At 44.1% G+C, this 19,932-nt stretch overlaps 1 protein-coding gene across 7 annotated transcripts in view; it reads right to left on the bottom strand.

Moving 5' to 3' along the window:
• LOC122557037 (utrophin-like) overlaps positions 1-19,932 on the bottom strand; it is a 688,507-nt gene that overhangs the window by 662,307 nt on the left and 6,268 nt on the right. The gene's annotated exons all lie outside the window — the stretch shown is intronic.

Genomic DNA, 19,932 nt, shown 5'->3' with positions numbered 1-19,932 from the left:
AACTCAGCACCGCCTTCCTAACCTGAAATCTTCTTCCTAACTTCTCCGGCCTATCACCCTCACCTTAACCTCCTTCCACCTATCGCATTTCCAACGCCCCTCCCCCAAGTCCCTCCTTCCTACCTTTTATCTTAGCCTGCTTGGCACACTCTCCTCAGTCCTGAAGAAGGGCTCATGCCCGAAACGTCGATTCCCCTGCTCCTTCGATGCTGCCTGACCTGCTGCGCTTTTCCAGCAACACATTTTCAGATGAGCTTAGAGCCTGGGTTTGTACATTGTTATATTTAAGACTGAGATAGATAGGTTCTTGATTGTCGTGGGGATCAAGGGTTATGGGGAGAAAGCAGGAGAATGAGGTTGAGAAATGTATCAGCCATGATTGAATGGCAGAGCAGACTTGATGGGCTGAATGGCCTAATTTCTGCTCCTATGTCTTATGGTTTTCTGAAACTATAATTTTGCAGCCATTTACAAAATCTTGGTTGAGAGAACGGCAGCACTGGCAGCTCAATGATCCAGGATTTAGATGTTTCAGGCATGATAGAGTGTGATGTGAAAAGGGTGGGGGAGTTGCATTACTAATTAAGGACACTGTCACAACTGCTCCAAGAGAAGATATCTTGTAGCACTCATCCAGCAAGGCCAAATGGGTACTCAGAAATAAGAAAGGTGCAATCACTATAATGGAGTTATACTATAGGCCTCTCAATAGTCAGCAGGAGATGGAGGAACAGATATGTAAGCAGATCATGGAAAAATTTAAAGATAACAAGTGATTTTAACTTTCCCAATATTAACCAGGATCCTGTAGTGACAGAGGCTTAGATAGGGCAGAATTTGTTAAGTACATCCAGGAGAGTATATGAATAGTCCTACGAGGAAAGGGGCCACACTTGACCTTGTACTGTGGAATGGGCCTGGCCACGTGCTCGAAGTTTCAGTCAGGAGCATTTTGGAAACAGCAATCACAATTTCATAAGTTTTCAAATTGTTATGGATAAGGATAATACTGGTCCTCAAGTGAAACTATTAAATTCGGGAAAGGCTAATTACAACAGTGTTAGGCAATCTGGAGAAAAGAGATTGGTGGTAGCTACTTGAGGGTAAATCCACATCTGACATGTAGGGGTCTTTTAAAGGCCAGTTGGTCAGAGTTCAGGATCAGCATGTTCCCGTGAGGATAAAAGATAAGTTGGCAAGATCGGGAACCTTGAGTAACATTGAAAGTTTAGTCAGAAGTTTAGTTCAGAAAACTGAAATCAGACAAAGCCCTTGAAGAATATACAGGAAGCAGGAAAGAAATCAAACAAGGAATTAGGAGGGCCAAAAAGGACCATGAAACGTCCTTGACAAGTAAGATTAATGAGAATTTTGTATATGTATTAGGAGCAAGAGGGTAGTTTGAGCAAGTGGGTGAGGTCCTTAGTTTGCATTGATATTCACCTCGGAGAAGGGCATAGATGATGCTAAGATTAGGAGGGATTGTTGATAGCCCAGGGAATGTCAATATTAAGGATGGGGTGCTGGTAGATGTCTTGAAAACATCAAGGTTGGTACAGAAATTCGAACACATGCACCAGCAGGGTCAACACAGTTTCTTCCCTGCCATATTAGACTGATGAATGGACTCTCTCACTTCAAATAATGCTGATATTGTTAATGTTAATCTTGTCTAGTGCATGTCCTGTGTAATGTAACCTGCCTTACTCTGTCCAAGTTTTTTCTCACCTTATGATCTGTTACGATTATCTGCCTGTACTGCTCAGAAACAAAGCTTTTCACTGTACTTGGATACATGTGACAATAAATCAAATCAATGAATCTAGATCATATGGCATGATGGATCTATCCCAGAATACAAGGGGAAGCAAGGGAGGAGATTGCTAGGACCGTGACAGAGATCTTTGTAACCTCTTTTGCCACAGATGAGGCCCCAGAAAACTGACTCAATAGCCAATGCTCTTTTGCTTAAGAAGGGCAACAGGGATAATGTAGGAAATTATAGGTCTGTGAGCCTTATATCAGGAATTTATTGGAGACAATTCTCACATTTAAAAAAGAATGGATTTATTAGGGATACAGTGTGGCTTTATACAGTGGAGGTCTCGTATCTCAAATCTAATTGAACTTTTTGAGCAAGTGACAAAGATGATTGATGATGATAGTAGAGTGGATGGTATCTACATGAACTTTACTAAAGCATTTGACAGGTCCTTCATGGTAGACTAGCCCAGCAGCTTACATCACATGGGTTCCACGGTAAGTTTGATAAGTTGGCTAAAAAATTGGTTTGGTCAAATAAAGCAAGTCCTGGATCACTGGGACCATTTCTGGGGAAGGTAGGAGATATACAAGCAGAAAGGTCTATGTCTGAAGAAGAGTGGGATTAACATTCTTGCAGGACAATTTGCTAGCGATGTTGAGAGGAGTTTAAACTAATTCGGACTGTTAGCAGACGAAGGGCACAAAAGCATACAATAAAATAATCAAGTCACATGGAATGCAACTGCATTAATTTTAAAGGGAGTAAAGGTAAGCTGATGGTCCTTACTTCAATGCCAGGAACGTCACAGATAAAAAGGATGAGTTAAGGATGACATATGGAAGTGATATGGTAGCCAGTTGTGCAGTAAGGAGAGGGGGAATCTAATGCAGCTTCGGGAGTACAGCTTAGGAATAAGAAATAGGGGCAGCTACATTGCTCAGTGTTTATTATAGACCCCCAGGACAGTTAAAGGGAAATTAAGGAATCCATTTGTGCACAATTCACGGAGGTGTGTAACACTAATAACTAAAGGACAATTATTGCAACTTTCCCAATATTAACTGAGATAAACATATGTTAAGGGCTTAGATGGAGTGGATTCCTTAAAATGTGTACAGGTGAACATTTTAGGCCAATGTGAAGATGGTCCAACAGGGACAGAGCAGTACTGGATCTAATTCTGAGAAATGAAACTGAACAGGTGGTTGAGATAGTGGTGGGGGGTAGCTTTTAGTGATAGTGATCACAACATGGTACCATTTAAGCCTAAGATGGAGAAAGAAAGAGACAAGTTGCAAAGCAACTATTTGGATTGAGGAGCGCAAACTCTAGTAAAAGAAGGCAGGATACAAGGATGTTGCCAGGGTTAGACAGTTCGAGCAATAGCGAGAGGCTGAATGGGCTGCGGTTGTTTTCCCTGGTGCATTGGAGGTTGAGGGGTGACCTTATAGAGGTTTATAAAATCATGAGGGGCATAGAGTGAATAGCTAGGGTCTTCTTCCTGGGATGGAGGAATCCAAACCTAGATGGCATACGCTTAAGGTGAGAGGGGAAAAATTTAAAAGGGATCTAAGGGGCATGTTTTTCCACACAAAGGGGGTTGCACGTATGAATGAGCTGCTAGACAACGTGGAGGAGACTGGTACAGTTACAACATTTAAATGGCATCTAGAAGGGTATATGAATAGCAAGGGTTTAGAGGGATATGGCCAAATGCTGGCAAATGGGACTAGATTTATTTAGGATGTCTGGTCAGCATGGACGAGTTGGACCAAAGTGTTTGTTTCCATGCTGTACAGCTTTATGATTCTATGACTCTATCTGGCCAAGTTAAACTGGGAACAGCTACTAGTGGGGAAATCTACAGAAGAGCAGTGTGGTGTGGGGGGGGGGTAACATTCAAAATTTCTCTCTGTGTCGTACAACTGAGTCAATGGCAGAAAGGTTACTTTAGTAACTGGAAACCCATGTGCATTGGGGTACCACAGGACTCTATGCTAGGTCTCCTCTTCTTCGTCATTTATATAAACGACATAGATGACTGTGTGGGGGTGGGAGGGGTCAGAATATTAAATTTGCAGGTGACACAAAGATTAGTCAGCTGGTTAACAGTGAGACTGAATGCCTTGGGCTATTCAGGATGGTCTAATGGGCAGATAAGTGGCAGGTGGAATTCAACCCTGAAAAGTGAGAGCAAAAACCTTTTGGTGGAAGCAATTTGACAAAGTAGTATTCAATGAATGGCATGACACTAGGAGGTTCTGTGAACAAAGGAACATTGGAGTTTGTCCATAGACCTCTGAACGCAGATGGCATATTAGTAGGGTGGTGAAAGGTCTTATGGGCACAAACTATAAAAGCAAGGGATCCATATTGGAGTTGTAGAGAAATTTGGTGAGGCCACAGTTAGAGCAGCATTACATTACAAGAAGGGAGTGCATTACAAGAGGATATTCACCAGGATGCTACCGGGACAGAAAATTCAAGTTGTGAGGAAAGGTTGGATAGCATAGGTTGTTTTGTTGGAGCACAGAAGACTGAGGGGCAATCTGATTGAGGTGTACAAAATTATGAGGGGCAAAGACTGAGTGGATAAGGAGCAGTTGTTTGCCTTGTTTGAAGGGTCAGTTCTGAGGCAAGACAGGTTCAAGATGTGGGGTGGGGGGTGGGGGGAGTGTTGAAGGGGTGATGGTGGTGAGGAAAACCTTTTCTACCCAGAAGGTGGTGACAGTCTGGAATACTGCCTGGGAGGGTGGTATGGCAAATTGCCTCATATCCCTTAAAAAAGTTCCTTGATGAGCTCTTGGCATGTCATAACATTCAAGACTACTGACCAAGTGCTGGTAAATGGGATTAAGTTGCAGGTCAGGTGTTTCTCAGACCTGATGGGCCAAAGGGTCTCTTTGGCATTGTATGATTCAAAGGGTAGCTGTTGAGGGGTGCTTTTCTGACTGGAAGTCTGTGACCAGTGATGATCTTCAACGATCATTACCGGGACCCAAGTTGTTGCAATATATATATAAATGATTTGAATGGCAATATAGGTGATATAACTACTCATTTTGCAGACAACACAAAAATTGCCAAGTTGTGTATAGTAAGGAAGGTTGTCAAAGCATACAGCAGGATATAGATCAGTTGGAAAATTGGGCAGAGAAATTGCAGGTGCCATTTATTCCAGACAAGTGTGAGGTGATACATTTTGAGAGATCAATGCAAGAGAAAAGTATATTGTAAATGGCAGGACCCTTAGGAGCACTGATATACAGATGAATGTTGGAGTGCGTGTCCATAGCCCCCTGAAAATGGCAAAACAAGTGGCTAAAGCGGTAAAGATGGCGTACGGCACATTTGCCTTCATCAGTCAGGGCACTGAGCATAAAAGTTGGCAAGTCATATTGCAGTTACACAAAACCTTAGTTGGGCCACATTTTTACGCAGGCTGGATCATCACACTACAGAGAAGATGTGGAGGCTTTGGAGAGGGTTCAGAAGGCGTATAGGACATTGCCTGGATAGGAGTGTATTAGTTATAATTTTTTAAAATTCATTTGTGGGACTTAGGCTTCGCTGGGTGGCAGTATTGATAGCCCATCGCTATTTGCCCTTAAGAAGATGATGGAGAGCTGCCTTCTTGAATTGCTGCAGTCCACTTGCTGTGGGTTGACCCACAATGCCAGTCGGGAGAGAATTCCAGGATTTTGACCCAACGACTATGAAGGAACGGCAGTATATTTCCAAGTCAGGGTGGTGCGTGGCTTGGAGGGGAACTTGCATGTGGTGTTCCCAAGTACTTGTTGCCCTTGTCCTTCTCAATGGAAGTGGACGTGGGTTGGAAGGTGCTGTCTAAGGATGTTGAATGAACTTCTGCAGTGCATCTTGCAGATAGCACACCCTGCTGCTACTGAGTGCCGGTGGTGGAAAGATTGAAAGTTTGTAGATGTGGTGCCAATCAAGCAGTTTGCTTTATCCTGGTTGGTGTGAAGCTTCTTGAGGGTTGTTGGAGCTGCATCCAGGCAAGTGTGGAGTATTTTCATCACACTCCTGACTTGTGCCTTGTAGATGGTGGATAGATTTTGGGGCGTCAGGGGGTGAGTTACTCGCCGCAGTATCCTAATCTCTGACCTGCTCTTGTAGCTGATGTGTTTATGTGGTGAGTTCAGTTGAGTTTCTGGTCAATGATAACCCCAAGGATGTTGACAGTGGGGGATTCAGTGATGATAATACCAGTGAATGTCAAGGAGCAGGTGGTTAGCGTGTCCCTTATTTGTGATGGTCACTGTCTGGCATTTATGTGGCATGAATGTTACTTGCCACTTGTCAGCCCAAGCCTGGATATTGCCCAGATCTTGCTGCATTTGAGCACGTACTGCTTCAGTATCTGAGGAGTCGCGAACACTAACAACCATCAGCGAACATCCACACTTTTGACCTTATGACAGAGGGAAGGTCATTGATGAAGCAGCTGAAGATTGTTGGGCCTAGGACACTCCCTTGAGGGTCTCCTGGAGCTGAGATGTCTGACCCTCCACAGCCATCTTCCTTTGTGCCAGGTATGACTCTAATCAGCTGAGTGTTTGCCCCCTGATACCCATTGAACATAGAACATTACAGTGCAGTACAGGCATACAGTACCTCGATGTTGCGCCGACCAGGCAACATCCTAGTAAATCTCCTCTGCAGCCTTTCCAGAGTTTCCACATCCTTCTTATAATGTGGTGACCAGAACTGTACACAATACTCCAAGTGTGGCCGCACTAGAGTTTGTACAGCTGTAACATAACCCCATGGTTCCGGAACACGAACCTTGCAGTACACCACTAGTAACTGGACTCCAAGATGAACATTTCCCATCAACCACCACCCTCTGCCTTCTTTCAGCAAGCCAATTACTGATCCAAACTGCTATATCTCCCACAATCCCATTCCTCCGCAATAGCCTACTGTGGGGAACCTTATCGAACGCCTTGCTGAAATCCATACACACCACATCAACCAGTTTACTCTCATCTCCCTGTTTGGTCACCTTCTCAAAGAACGCAGTAAGGTTTGTGAGGCACGACCTACCCTTCATAAAACCATGCTGACTATCCCTAACCAAATTATTCTTTTCTAGATGATTATAAATCCTATCTCTTATAACCTTTTCCAACACTTTACCAACAACTGAAGTAAGGCTCACTGGTCTATAATTACCAGGTTATCTCTACTCTCCTTGAACAAGGGAACCACATTTGTTATCCTCCAGTCTTCTGGCACTATTGCTGTAGACAATGACGATTTAAAGATCAATGTCAAAGGCTCGGCATTCTCGTCCCTGGCTTTCCAGAAGATCCTAGGATAAATCCCATCCAGCCCAGGGGACTTATCTATTTTCACACTCTGCAGGATTCACAAGCAGGATTCAAAAATGCCTCTTCCTTGTGAACCTCAATCCCACCTAGTCTAGTAGCCTGTATCTCAGTATTCTCCTCGAGAACATTGTCGTTTTCTAGAGTGAATACTGTCGAAAAATATTCATTAAGTGCTTCCCCTATCTCCTCTGACTCCACACACAACTTCCCACTACTATCCTTGATTGGCCCTAATCTTACTCTCGTAATACTTTTATTCCTTAAATACCTATAGAAAGCCTTAGGGTTTACCCTGATCCTATCAGCGAACAACTTCTCATATCTCCTCCTGGCTCTTCTGAGCTCTCTCTTTAGGTCTTTCCTGGCTACCTTGTAACCTTCAAGCGCCCTAACTGAGCCTTCACATCTCATCCTAACATAAGCCTCTTCCTCTTGACCAGAGATTCCACTTCCTTCATAAACAATGGCTCCTGCGCTCTACAGCTTCCTCCCTGCCTGACAGGTACATACTTATTTAGGACACTCAGGAGCTTTTCCTTGAATAAGCTCCACATTTCTAATGTGCCCATCCCCTGCAGATTCCTTCCCCATCCTATGCTTTCTAAATCTTGCATAATTGCATCGTAATTGCCTTCCCCCAGCTGTAACTCTTGCCCAGTTCTATGTATACACCTATCCCTTTCTATCACTAAAGTAAACATAACAGAATTGTGATCGCTACCACCAAAGTGTTCACCTACTTCCAAGTCTAACACCTGGCCGGGCTCATTACCCAGTATCAAACCTAATTGATTCCAGTTTTGCCAGGGCTCCTTGATGCCATACTCGGTCAAATGAGGCCTTGACATCAAGGGCTGTCACTCTCACCTCACCTCTGGAATTCAGCTCTTTTGTCCATCTTTGAACCCAAGGCTGTAATGAGATCAGGAGCTGAGTGACCCTGGCAAAACCCAAACTGGGCATCACTGAGCAGCTTGTTGCTGAGCAGGTGCTGCTTCATAGCACTGTTGATAACCCCTTCCATCACTTTACTGATGATGGATAGTAGAATGATTGGGCGGTATTGGCCAGGTTGGATTTGTCCTGCTTTTTGTGTACAAGACAGACCTGGGCAGTTTTCCACATTGTCGGGTGGATTCCAGCATTGTAACTGTACTGGAAGAGCTTGGCTATGGGAGTGGCAAGTTCTGGAACACACGTCTTCAGTACTATTGCTGGAATGTTATCAGAGCCCATTGCCATTTCAGTATTAGGCCCATTGCACATAAGTCGCCCTGTTTGGTAGCTTCACCAGGTTGACACCTCATTTTAGGTCTGCCTGATGCTGCTCCATTGAACCAGGGTTGATCCCCAGGCTGAATGGTAATGCTTGAGTGGGGGATATGCCAGGCCATGAAGTTTCAGAATGTGCTGGAGTACAGTTCTGCTGCTGTTGATGTTGGACAAACTTGGATTATTTTCACCAGAGCATCTGAGGATGAGGGGTGACCAGATAGAAGTATATAAATTATAAGCGGCAAGGATAGGGTGGACAGTCAGGCAAGGGATAGGATTGATAGTCAATCTTCTTTCGACAGTGGAAATGTCAAATACTAGGGGCCTTAGGTTTTAAGTTAGAGCGGATAGTTTAAAGGAGATGTACAACAGGGTTAGCGTTCGAGTTAAGGTTAGTGTTAGAGTTGGATTTAGGTCAAGAGCCTGTGATAACCAGGTATCCATTGGCGATTGTTGGAAAAACTCATCTGGTTCACTAACGTCCTTTAGGAAAAGATCCTAAGCTGGTCTGGCCTACATGGGACTCCAGACCCACAGCAATGTGGCTGATTCTTAACTGCCCACTGGGATGGGCAATAAATGCTGGGTATCCAGCGATGCCCTCGTCCCGTGAATGAGTATATAAAAAGAAGAGGATGGCAGGTGCCTGGAACTCAGTACCAGGGCAGGTGGTAGAAGCAGATCCAACATCAATGTTTTACAGACACTCAGACAGACAGATGAACGGGCAGGGAATAGACAGATATGGACCATTTGCAAGCAGATGGGATTAGTTGAGAATAGCATCATTGTCGGTGCAGACATGGTCGACCAATAAGCATGTTCCTGTGCTGTAGTTTTCTATGTTTTTATAGTAAATACCCTCACCAACCTCTTCTCACAGGCACTGACTGTATATAAGCACATGATGGCTGGGCCATACGCCAATTTCAACCTCCATTTAATACTAGCACAATTATGACTAGTGTGTTGGAACATGATAAAGAAAATAAGGTGCTAATAATTAATTTTGAGTTACACGAAGAGTACGATTATGCTTTTTAATTTAAAAAGCTGATTAAGTAGGCGCAGAAGAATTTATTCCTGGTTGAAATGCTTTCATAAATACGTGAACCATTCCTTCAAAAACGCAAGCCTGCATAACAAAGCAGAATCACCCTACTCACAAACTGAATCCTAACATTTGTCTCAAATATCTTCACTCAAAAACAAACATAAAAGGGGTTCAAAGATATTTCAACACGTTAGTTCAATAGTCTGTCAACATTTTGGAAAATTTAGAAGATACATAAGCTGCCATACAGATGAAAACCTTCTCGTCTCACTGTTTGCTTGCACTGGCACACAAGCAAGGACAAAATTCTCTGTGCTTTTATATCATTTTATACAAACTGAACAATTGGAATCTTCTAGATTTCCATGGCTCCTTTGCAACACTGGAGAGCAAACAAGTTCTAAGATGCTGTAACTAATTCAGCTTGCCCGCTCCAAGGTTATAAATCAATCTGAAAGGTCACCAGCTGCATTGAGAATCACTGTGTTACTTTCAGTAACATTAAAAATCTCTTCACACAAAGCACTCACTGCTCAGTAACCCAGAAAGCTAGACAATTTGTATATATTCACTAATTGGGGCCACAAACAGACAAAATTCACAGCACATTTCTACCAGTATTTCTTTTGGGGGTGTGGGGGTGCAGGTAGGCAGGAGGGAAATCTGGCAATGGAACACATCATTTTAATATTTTTCCAGAAAAAAAGCTATTCATTAATAAAGAGAGTGCTAGTCTTACTTTGAAGGACACTACTTTCACTCAATATAGAATAGGCACTTATATGTGACATAAAAGATTATTAAAAACCCACACTGTAATAACCTTACCAAGCTACTGTGTCTAATATGTCAAAGAATAATGTTAAGGATTCGATGAGAGGTGATGACCTCAATTCAATTGTTATCACTAAAGGGGGAGTGTTGAGCAAACTTACAGTAATAGAGATGTACAGCATGGAAACAGACTCTTCGGTCCAACTCGTCCTTGCTGACCAGATATCTTAACCTAATCTAATCCCATTTGCCAGCACGTGGCCCATATCCCTCTAAACCCTGGTCCTGATGGAATGCATCCCAGGGTGCTGAAAGAAATGGCACAACTGGTAGATGCGTTAGTGGTAATTTACCAAAGTTCACTGGTCTTCGGGCAGGTCCCGGCAGACTGGAAGACAGCGAATGTCACACCACTGTTAAAAAAAGGGTGTAGGCAAAAGGCAGGTAACTATAGGCCAGTCAGCGTAACATCTGTAGTCAAGTAAATGCTGGAGGCTATCACTGAAGAAGATACACTGAGACATCTGGATGGTAAGGGTTCCATCAGGCAGACGCAGCATTGATCCAGGAAGGGAAAGTTGTGTTTGACAAAGTTAAAGAATTCTTTGAGGATGTAACAAATGCCATGGATGGAGGGGAACAGATGGATGTTGTATACTTGGATTTCTAGAAGGCATTCTATACAGTGCCGTATAAAAGACTCATCCATAAAGTAAGGATGCATGGACTTGCAGGGCATGTACTAGCAAGGATGGAGGACTGGTTAATCAATAGAAAGTACAGTTGGGATAAACGGGCGTTTCACTGGTTGGAGATCCATGGTAAGCATTTGTTCATGATATATATAAATGAATTGAAAGAGGAGACTGTGTGTAACATATCCAAGTTTGCTGATGACAATAAATTGAGTGGAAAGGCAAACTTTGCAGAGGTTGTGGAGGATCTGCAGAGAGATTTAGATATGTTTAGTGAGGGGGCATGGGGCTGGCAGATGGAGTACAATGTTGGTAAATGTGAGGTTACCCAATTTGGAAGTAAAAATAATAGGTCAGAATATTATTTAAATGGTGAAAGATTGTAGCATGCTGTTGTGCAGAGGGATTTAGGAGTACTCACACGTGAATCACCATAAGTTGATTTGCAGGTGCAACAGGTAATAAGGAAGGCAAACAGAATACTGGCTTTCATCGCTAAAGGGATTGAATTTAAGACCAGGGAAGTTCTGCTGCAATTGTACAAGGGGTTGGTGAGGCCACACCTGGAATATTGTGCGCTCTTCTGGTCTCCTTACTTGAGGAAAGAATATACTGGCTTTGGAGGCAGTGCAGAGGAGGTTCACCAGATTGATTCCGGAGATGAAGGGATTATCCTATGAGGAGAGATTGAGCCACTTGGGACTGTTCTTGTTAGAATTTAGAGAAATGAGGAGGGAATCTTATAGAAACATATAAAATTATGAAAGGAATAGATAAGATAGAGGCAGACAAGTTGTTTCCACTGATGGGTGAGATTAGGACTTGGGGACATGGCCTCAAGATTAAGGGGAGTAGATTTAGACAGAGATGAGGAGGAACTGCTTTTCCCAGAGATTAGTGAATCTAAGGAATTCTCTGCCCAAGGAAGTAGCGGGGGCAGCTTCATTAAATATATTCAAGACACAGCTGGATGGGTTTTCACATATTTGGGGAATTAAGGATTATGGGGATAATGCAGGTAGGAGGAGATGAGATGATGAATAGATCAGCCATGATCTTAATGAATGGCAGAGCAGGCTCGACAGGCCAAATGGCTTACTCCTGCTTCTATTACTATGACACTATGATATGAAGCCCCACACTCAACAAGAGACTTGCTAAAAACACCAAGCCTTTTGCTGTAGTTAACCTGCCAATGACCTTGCAGTCTGCTCAAAGAATGAGATCATATTTACACCGAGATTTGAAAACCCTCAGTCACTGAAAGCAACAATGTGTCAGAGAAATCTTTAACATTTCAGGCTGCCTCAGTTCAGTTCCACACCAATCAATTTGCAGTTATAACAATGGATTCAAATCTCCTGTCTTTAGCTGAACGGAAGGCTGAACTAAAACATCAAGCCATATGCATAACTGCTTCCTAATGGTTGCTCAACTTTTACCAGGTGCTGCGTTAGGTGTTGAGAACAGACAAGACTAGAATCACTCAACATCAGCAACCACCTAAGAATCCCTCTTACTGTGTCGGGCAATCAGAGGAGTGAGAATAACTATAATATCCCAGGACAACCACTATGTTTATACACCTTTACTACAGAAAGGCGCCCCAAGGATCATCAAGGGATCACTGGTAGACAAAATCTTACACGAAGCCACACTATGAAATAAATGTAAAGGTGAAATCACCATTGTCCCAGAGCATGATAGGGCTGTTTTATCATTACAGAGACTGTCGTGGTGATTTAGCCTCCACCTCACCATGCCTCATGCAAAGGGAGAGGTTGAAAGGGAGAGTCCTTCATGGTAACCTCAACCAGTGTGAGAATTGAACCCACTCTGTCGACATCAGTCTCCATTGTGAACGAGCTGTCCAGCCTCTAAGCACACTTGGGAGAATGATGTTACTGCCATTACTGAGATTTGGTTGAGGAAAGGGCATGATTGGCAACTAAACATCCCAGGATATCGATGCTTCAGGTGGGCAGAGAGAGAGGTAAAAGGGGTGGAAGAGTTGCATTACTGGTCAGAGAGGATATCACAGCTGTGCTAAAGGAGGGCATTATGGAGAACTCGAGCAGTGATGCAATATGGGCAGAGTTGAGAAATAGGAAGGGTGGGGTAACAATGTTGAGGCGGTATTACAGGCCTCTCAACATCAAGCATGAGATAGGGGTACAAATATGTAAACATATTATGGAAAGGTGTAGGAGTAACAGGGTGGTGGTGATGATAGGAGATTTTAAATTTTCCCAACAGAGATTGGGATTCGCTTAGTGTTAGAGGTCCAGATGGAGCAGAATTTGTAAGGTGCATCCAGGAGAGTTTTATGGAGCAGTATGCAAATAGTCCAACTCAGGGAAGGGGCCACACTGGACCTGGTGTTGGGGAATGAGCCCGGCCAGGTTTCAGTTGGGTATTATGTTGGGAATAGTGATCACAATTCCATACGTTTTAGAATCCTCATGGACAAAGACAAGAGTGGTCCAAATGGAAGTATGCTCAACTGGGGGGGAAAAAGGTCAACTGTAGCAAAATTCGGCAGGAGCTGGGGAATGTAGATTAGGAGCAGCTATTTGAAGGTAAAACCACATCTGATCTGTGGGCCGCTTTAAAAGAGAGGTTGATTAGAGTGCAATGAGGGATAAAAAAGGCAAAATTAGAGAACCATGAACATCTACATGGGTTTCCTCCAGGTGCTCCAGTTTCCTCCCACAATCCAAAGATGTGCAAGTTAGGTGAACTAGCCATGCTAAATTACCCAATGTTCAGGGATGTGTAGATTAGGTACATTAGTCGGAGATAAATGTAGAATAATAGGGTAAGGGACATGGGTCTGGGTGGGTTACTCTTCGGAGGGTCAGTATGGACTTGCTGGGCCAAATGGCCTGTTCATACATTGTAGGGATTCTATGATTTTCTCACTGGAGCAAAAGAGGATGAGAGGTGACTTGATAGAAGTACAAGATTTTGAGAGACACAGATAAATGGATAGCCAGAGACATTTTTCCAGGGCGGAAATGTCCATCACGAGGGGGCATAATCTTAAGATAATTGGAGGAAGGTTTAGGGGAGATGTCAGAGGTAGGTTCTTCACTCAGAGTGTGGTGGGTGCATGGAATGCACTGCCAGCAGTGGCAGTAGAAACAGATACATTAGGAATATTTAAGTCAGTCTTGGATAGGCACATGGAAGTTAGTACAATGAAGGCAATGTAGGTTAATTTGATCTTGTGCTGTAGCTGTATGATGTGGGAGCTGGCTGATCCTATTGTGACTATATCTGCAGCAAGTACTGGTTGCTGGAAGAACTCTGGATCAGAGCTGATGATCTGGAATCTTGAGCTTCAAACTCTGCGGCACATCGGGAAGGGGAGAGTTACCTGAACACTTTGTTTCAGGAGCCAGTCACACCCGATAGATTAAGTAATTCAAATGCAGTAAGTGTTCAGGGACCACAGGGTGTGACTGTAAGTGAGGCGGGTAGGGGCATTCGGAGTTCAGGAGCCTCAGCCCTTGACCTTGTCCAACAGGTCTGAGATTCTTGCTCCCTGTACGGATGTAGAGAAGGGCTGTGGACAGGATGAGCCAGCTGACAACGGCACCAGGGTACAAAAGGCCATTCAAGAGAGGGGAGCAAAAAGACATGTAGTTGTTATAGGGGGATCTATAATTAGGGGGACAGGTAGTATCCTATGCAAGCTGGATCGGGAGTCCTGCATGGTGTGTTGCCTGCCTGGTGCCAGGGTGCAGAACATCAACTGGCTTGAAAGGATATTGGAGCGGGGGGGGGAAGGATCCGGTTGTTGTGGTCCATGTTGGCACGAACAACTGAGGCAAAACTAGGGTGGAGGATCTGTTTGGGGATTATCCAGCACAAGCAAGGAAATTGAAGTACAGGTCCTCAAGGGTCATAACCTCCGGATTACTGCCCGAGCCACGTGCCTAATGGCATAGGAATAAGAAAGTTAGGTAAGTAAACATGTGGAGAAAGTGAGGTCTGCAGATGCTGGAGATCAAAGTTGAAACTTTATTGCTGGAACAGCACAGCAGGTCAGGCAGCATCCAGGGAACAGGAGATTCGACGTTTCGGGCACAGGCCCTTCTTCAGGATTCCTGAAGAAGGGCCTGTGCCCGAAACGTCGAATCTCCTGTTCCCTGGATGCTGCCTGACCTGCTGTGCTGTTCCAGCAATAAAGTTTCAACCAAGTAAACATGTGGCTAAGGGATTCATGTGGGAAAGAGGGATTCCATTTCATGGGGCATTGGCATCAGTTTCAGAGCCGGGGATGGTCTCCACCTGAACCGATCTGGAACCAGTGTTCTAGCGAAAAGGATAAATAGGGTGGTCAGTAGGACTTTAAAAAGCACAAAGGGATCTGGGAGTGCTAGTCGAGGATTCTCTAAAGGTAAACATGCAGGTTGAGTCCGTGATTAAGAAAGCGAATGCAATGTTGTCTCTTATCTCAAGAGGGTTGGAATATAAAAGCAGAGATGTACTACTAAGACTTTATAAAGCTCTGGTTAGGCCCCATTTGGAGTACTGTGTCCAGTTTTGGTCCCCACACCTCAGGAAGGACATACTGGCACTGGAACGTGTCCAGCGGAGATTCACACGGATGATCCCTGGAATGGTAGGCCTAACATATGAGGAATGGCTGAGGATACTGGGATTGTATTCGTTGGAGTTTAGAAGATTAAGGGGAGATCTAATAGAAACTTATAAGATAATACATGGCTTGGAGAGGGTGGACGCTAGGAAATTGTTTCCATTAAACGAGGAGACTAGGACCCGTGGACACACCCTTAGAATTAGAGGGAGTCATTTCAGAACAGAAATGCGGAGACATTTCTTCAGCCAGAGAGTGGTGGGCCTGTGGAATTCATTGCCACGGAGAGCAGTGGAAGCCGGGACGCTAAATGTCTTCAAGGCCGAGATTGATAGATTCTTGTTGTCTCGAGGAATTAAGGGCTACGGGGAGAACGCTGGTAAGTGGAGCTGAAATGCGCATCAGCCATGATTGAATGGCGGAGTGGACTCGATGGGCCGAATGGCCTTACTTCCACTCCTATGTCTTATGGTCTTATGGTCTTAAAACTTCTGAGTAGGGGGAAGGGAAAGTGAAAGCAACAGGGAGTATGAAGTTTAATGGAAACATAAGCAGCACGATAGCACGTGGGCAGGTGGGTTTAAGCTCAAGGTAAACTAGGAATGCAGAAAAAGGAAGGATAACTTATGATATCCAATATCTCTAATACTGATAAGGAAGTTAGCATTAAGGCACTTTACCCGAATGCTCGTGGTATTCGTAACAAAGTAGATGAATTAATGACAAATGATATGATGTGGTAGGCATCACACAGACGTGGTTGCAGGGGGTTCAGGACTGGCAGTTAAACATTCAAGGATTTAAAACTTATCAAAAAGACAGGGAGGTGGGCAGAGGGGGGGCAGTGTTGCCTTGTTAGTTAAGAATGAAATTAAATCTATGGCACTGAATGACATCAGATGATGTGGAGTCTGTATGGGTGGGGTTGAGGAAGCACAAAGGCAAAAAATCCATAATGGGAGTTAGGTACAGACCTCCTAACAGTGGTCAGGACCGGGGCACAAGATGTATTGGGAAATAGATAGGGCATGTCAGCAAAGCAAGGTCATGGTGATCGTGGGGGATTTCAATATGCAGGTGGACTGGGTAAATAATGTTGAGGAGAAAGTGAGGTCTGCAGATGCTGGAGATCAGAGCTGGAAATGTGTTGCTGGAAAAGCACAGCAGGTCAAGCAGCATCTAGGGAACAGGAGAATCGACATTTCGGGCATTAGCCCTTCTTCAGGAATGGGGCACAAATATATTAAGGACAAAAGGGTAATGAGGGAGAGAATAGGGCCCCTCAAAGATCAGCAAGGCGGCACATTCCTGAAGAAGGGCTAATGCCCGAAACATCGATTCTCCTGTTCCCTGGGTAAATAATGTTGCCAGTGGAGCCAAAGAAAGGGAATTCATGGAATGCTTACAGGATGGCTTTTTGGAACAACTTGTGATGGAGCCCACAAAGAAGCAGGCTAGTCTGGACTTTGTGTTATATAGTGAGCCAGACTTTATAAAAGATCTTAAAATAAGGGCACACTTCAGAGGCAACAATCATAATATGGTAGAGTTCAGTCTGCAGTTTGAAAGAGAGAAGGCAAAATCGGATGTATTGGTGTTTACAGTTTACAGGGGTTTCTGGGTATAATTGAGGACACAGTACAGAGGTTCATCGCAAAGGAAAGATTATCGAGGTAAAGGGGTAAATGTAGGGGAATGGGTGGGTTGCGCATCGGCGGGTCGGTGTGGACATGTTGGGCCGAAGGGCCTGTTTCCACACTGTAAGTAATCTAATCTGTAAATTATCTAATCTAATCTAAAAAAAAAGAGGGGGGAGGGAAATTAGACAGCCATGGCTGACAAAGCAAGTCAGGAAATGTATCAAAGAAAAAGAGAGAGCCTACAATATGGCGAAGAGCACTGGGAAATCAGAAGATTGGGGAGGGTAGCAAAACAAACAGAGGATACCAAAGAGAAAATAAGGAAGGAGAGAATCAAATATGAAGGTAGGCTAGCCAGTAATATTAGAAATTATAGTAAAAGTTTCTTTCAATAAATAAGAAACAAACGAGAGGCAAAAGTAGACATTGGGCCACTCCAAATTGATGCAAGAAGGCTAGTGATGGGAGATAAGGAAATAGATGAAGAACTTAAATACTTTTGTGTCAGTCTTCACAATGGAAGACATGAGTAATATCCCAACAATTAAGGAGAGTCGGGGGCAGAGTTGAGTATGGTAGCCATTACAAAAGGAGAAAGTGAGGACTGCAGAATCTGGAGATCAGAGCTGAAAATGTGTTGCTGGAAAAGCGCAGCAGGTCAGGAAGAAGGGCTCATGCCCAAAATGTCGATTCTCCTGCTCCTTGGATGCTGCCTGACCTGCTGCACTTTTCCAGCAACACATTTTCAGCCATTACAAAAGACTAAGTGCTAAAGAAGCTAAAAGATCTAAAAAATGATAAATCTCCTGGCCCAGATGGGCTACATCCTACAGTTCTGAGGAAGATGGCTGAGGAAATAGCAGAGGCGTTGGTTGTGATCTTTCAAACGTCACTGGAGTCAGGGAAATTCCTTGATGATTGGAAAATTGCTGTTGTAAACCCCTTGTTCAAGAAAGAATCAAAACAAAAGATGGAAAATTATAGGCCGATTAGCCTAACCTCGGTTGTAGGTAAAATCCTAGAATCCATCGTTAAGGATGAAATTTCTAAATTCTTGGAAGAGCAGGGCCAGATTAGAACAAGTCAACATGGATTTAGTAAGGGGAGCTCGTGCCTGACAAATCTGTTAGAATTCTTTGAAGAGGTAACAAATAGTTTAGACCAGGGAGGCTCAGTGGATATTATCTATCCAGCCTTCTAAAAGGCCTTTGATAAGGTGCCTCACAGAAGGCAGACGAATAAGGGGAGGGCCCTTGCTGTTCGAGGTGAGCCACTGGCATGGATTGAGGATTGGCTGTCTAACAGATGGCAGAGAGGTGGGATAAAAAGGTTCTTTTTCAGAATGGCAGCCAGTGACAAGTGGTATCCAGCAGGGTTCATTGTTGGGGCGCAGCTGTTCAATGATCTGGATGAAGGGACTGAGGGCATTCTGGCGAAGTTTGCTGGACAGGCAAGTAGTACTGAAGAGGTGGGGAGACTGCACAAAGGGTTAGACAGTTTAGGGCAATGGTTCAGAAATTGGCTGATGACATTCAACGTGAGCAAATGTGAGGTCTTGCACTTTGGAAAAAATAATACAGGCCTGGACTGTTTTCTAGAGTCATAGAGATGTATAGCATGGAAACAGACCCTTTGGTCCAACCCGTCCACGCCGACCAGATATCCCAATCCAATCGAGCCCCACCTGTCAGCACCCAGCCCATATCCCTCCAAACCCTTCCTATTCATATACCTGTCCAAATGCCTCTTAAATGTTGCAATTGTACCAGCCTCCACCATATCCTCTGGCAGCTCATTCCATACACGTACCACCCTCTGCGTGAAAGAGTTGCCCCTTAGGTCTCTTTTATATCTTTCCCCTCTCACCCTAAACAAATGCCCTCTAGCTCTGCACTCCCCAACTACAGGGAAAAGACTTTGTCTATTTATCCTATCCATGCCCCTCATAATTTTGTAGACCTCTATAAGGTCACTCCTCAGCCTCCGACACTCCAGGGATAACAGCCCCAGCCTGTTCAGCCTTTCCCTGTAGCTCAGATCCTCCAACCCTGGTAACATCCTTGTCAATCTTTTCTGAACCCTTTCAAGTTTCACAACACCTTTCTGATAGGAAGGAGACCACAATTGCACGCAATATTCCAACAGTGGCCTATCCAATGGCCTGTAGAGCCGCAACATAACCTCCCAACTCCTGTACTCAATATTCTGACCAATAAAGGAAAGCATACCAAACGCCTTCTTCACTATCCTATCTACCTGCGATTCCAAGGAGCTATGAGCCTGCACTCCAAGGTGTCTTTGTTCAGCAACATTCCCTAGACCTTACCATTAAGTGTATAAGTCCTGCTAAGATTTGCTTTCCAAAAATACAGCACCTCGCATTTATCTGAATTAAACTCCATCTGCCACTTCTCAGCCCATTGGCCCATCTGGTCCAGATCCTGTTGTAATCTGAGGTAAACCTCTTCGCTGTCCACTGCACCTCCAAATTGGGTGTCATCTGCAAACTTACTAACTGTACCTCTTATGCTCGCATCCAAATCATTTATGTAAATGTAGAGGGCCCAGCACCAATCCTTGTGGTACTCCACTGGTCACAGGCCACCAGTCTGAAAAACAACCCTCCACCACCACCCTCTGTCTTCTACCTTTTGAGCCAGTTCTGTATCCAAATAGCTAGTTCTCCCTGTCTTCCATGAGATCTAACCTCGCTAATCAGTCTCCATGGGGAAGCTTGTCGAACGCCTTACTGAAGTCCATATAGATCAC

This window comes from Chiloscyllium plagiosum, chromosome 15 (assembly GCF_004010195.1).
Source record: "Chiloscyllium plagiosum isolate BGI_BamShark_2017 chromosome 15, ASM401019v2, whole genome shotgun sequence".
Lineage (NCBI taxonomy): Eukaryota > Metazoa > Chordata > Chondrichthyes > Orectolobiformes > Hemiscylliidae > Chiloscyllium > Chiloscyllium plagiosum.
Note: the sequence above shows the minus strand (reverse complement) of the source record. Positions and strands in the feature narration are given on the sequence as shown.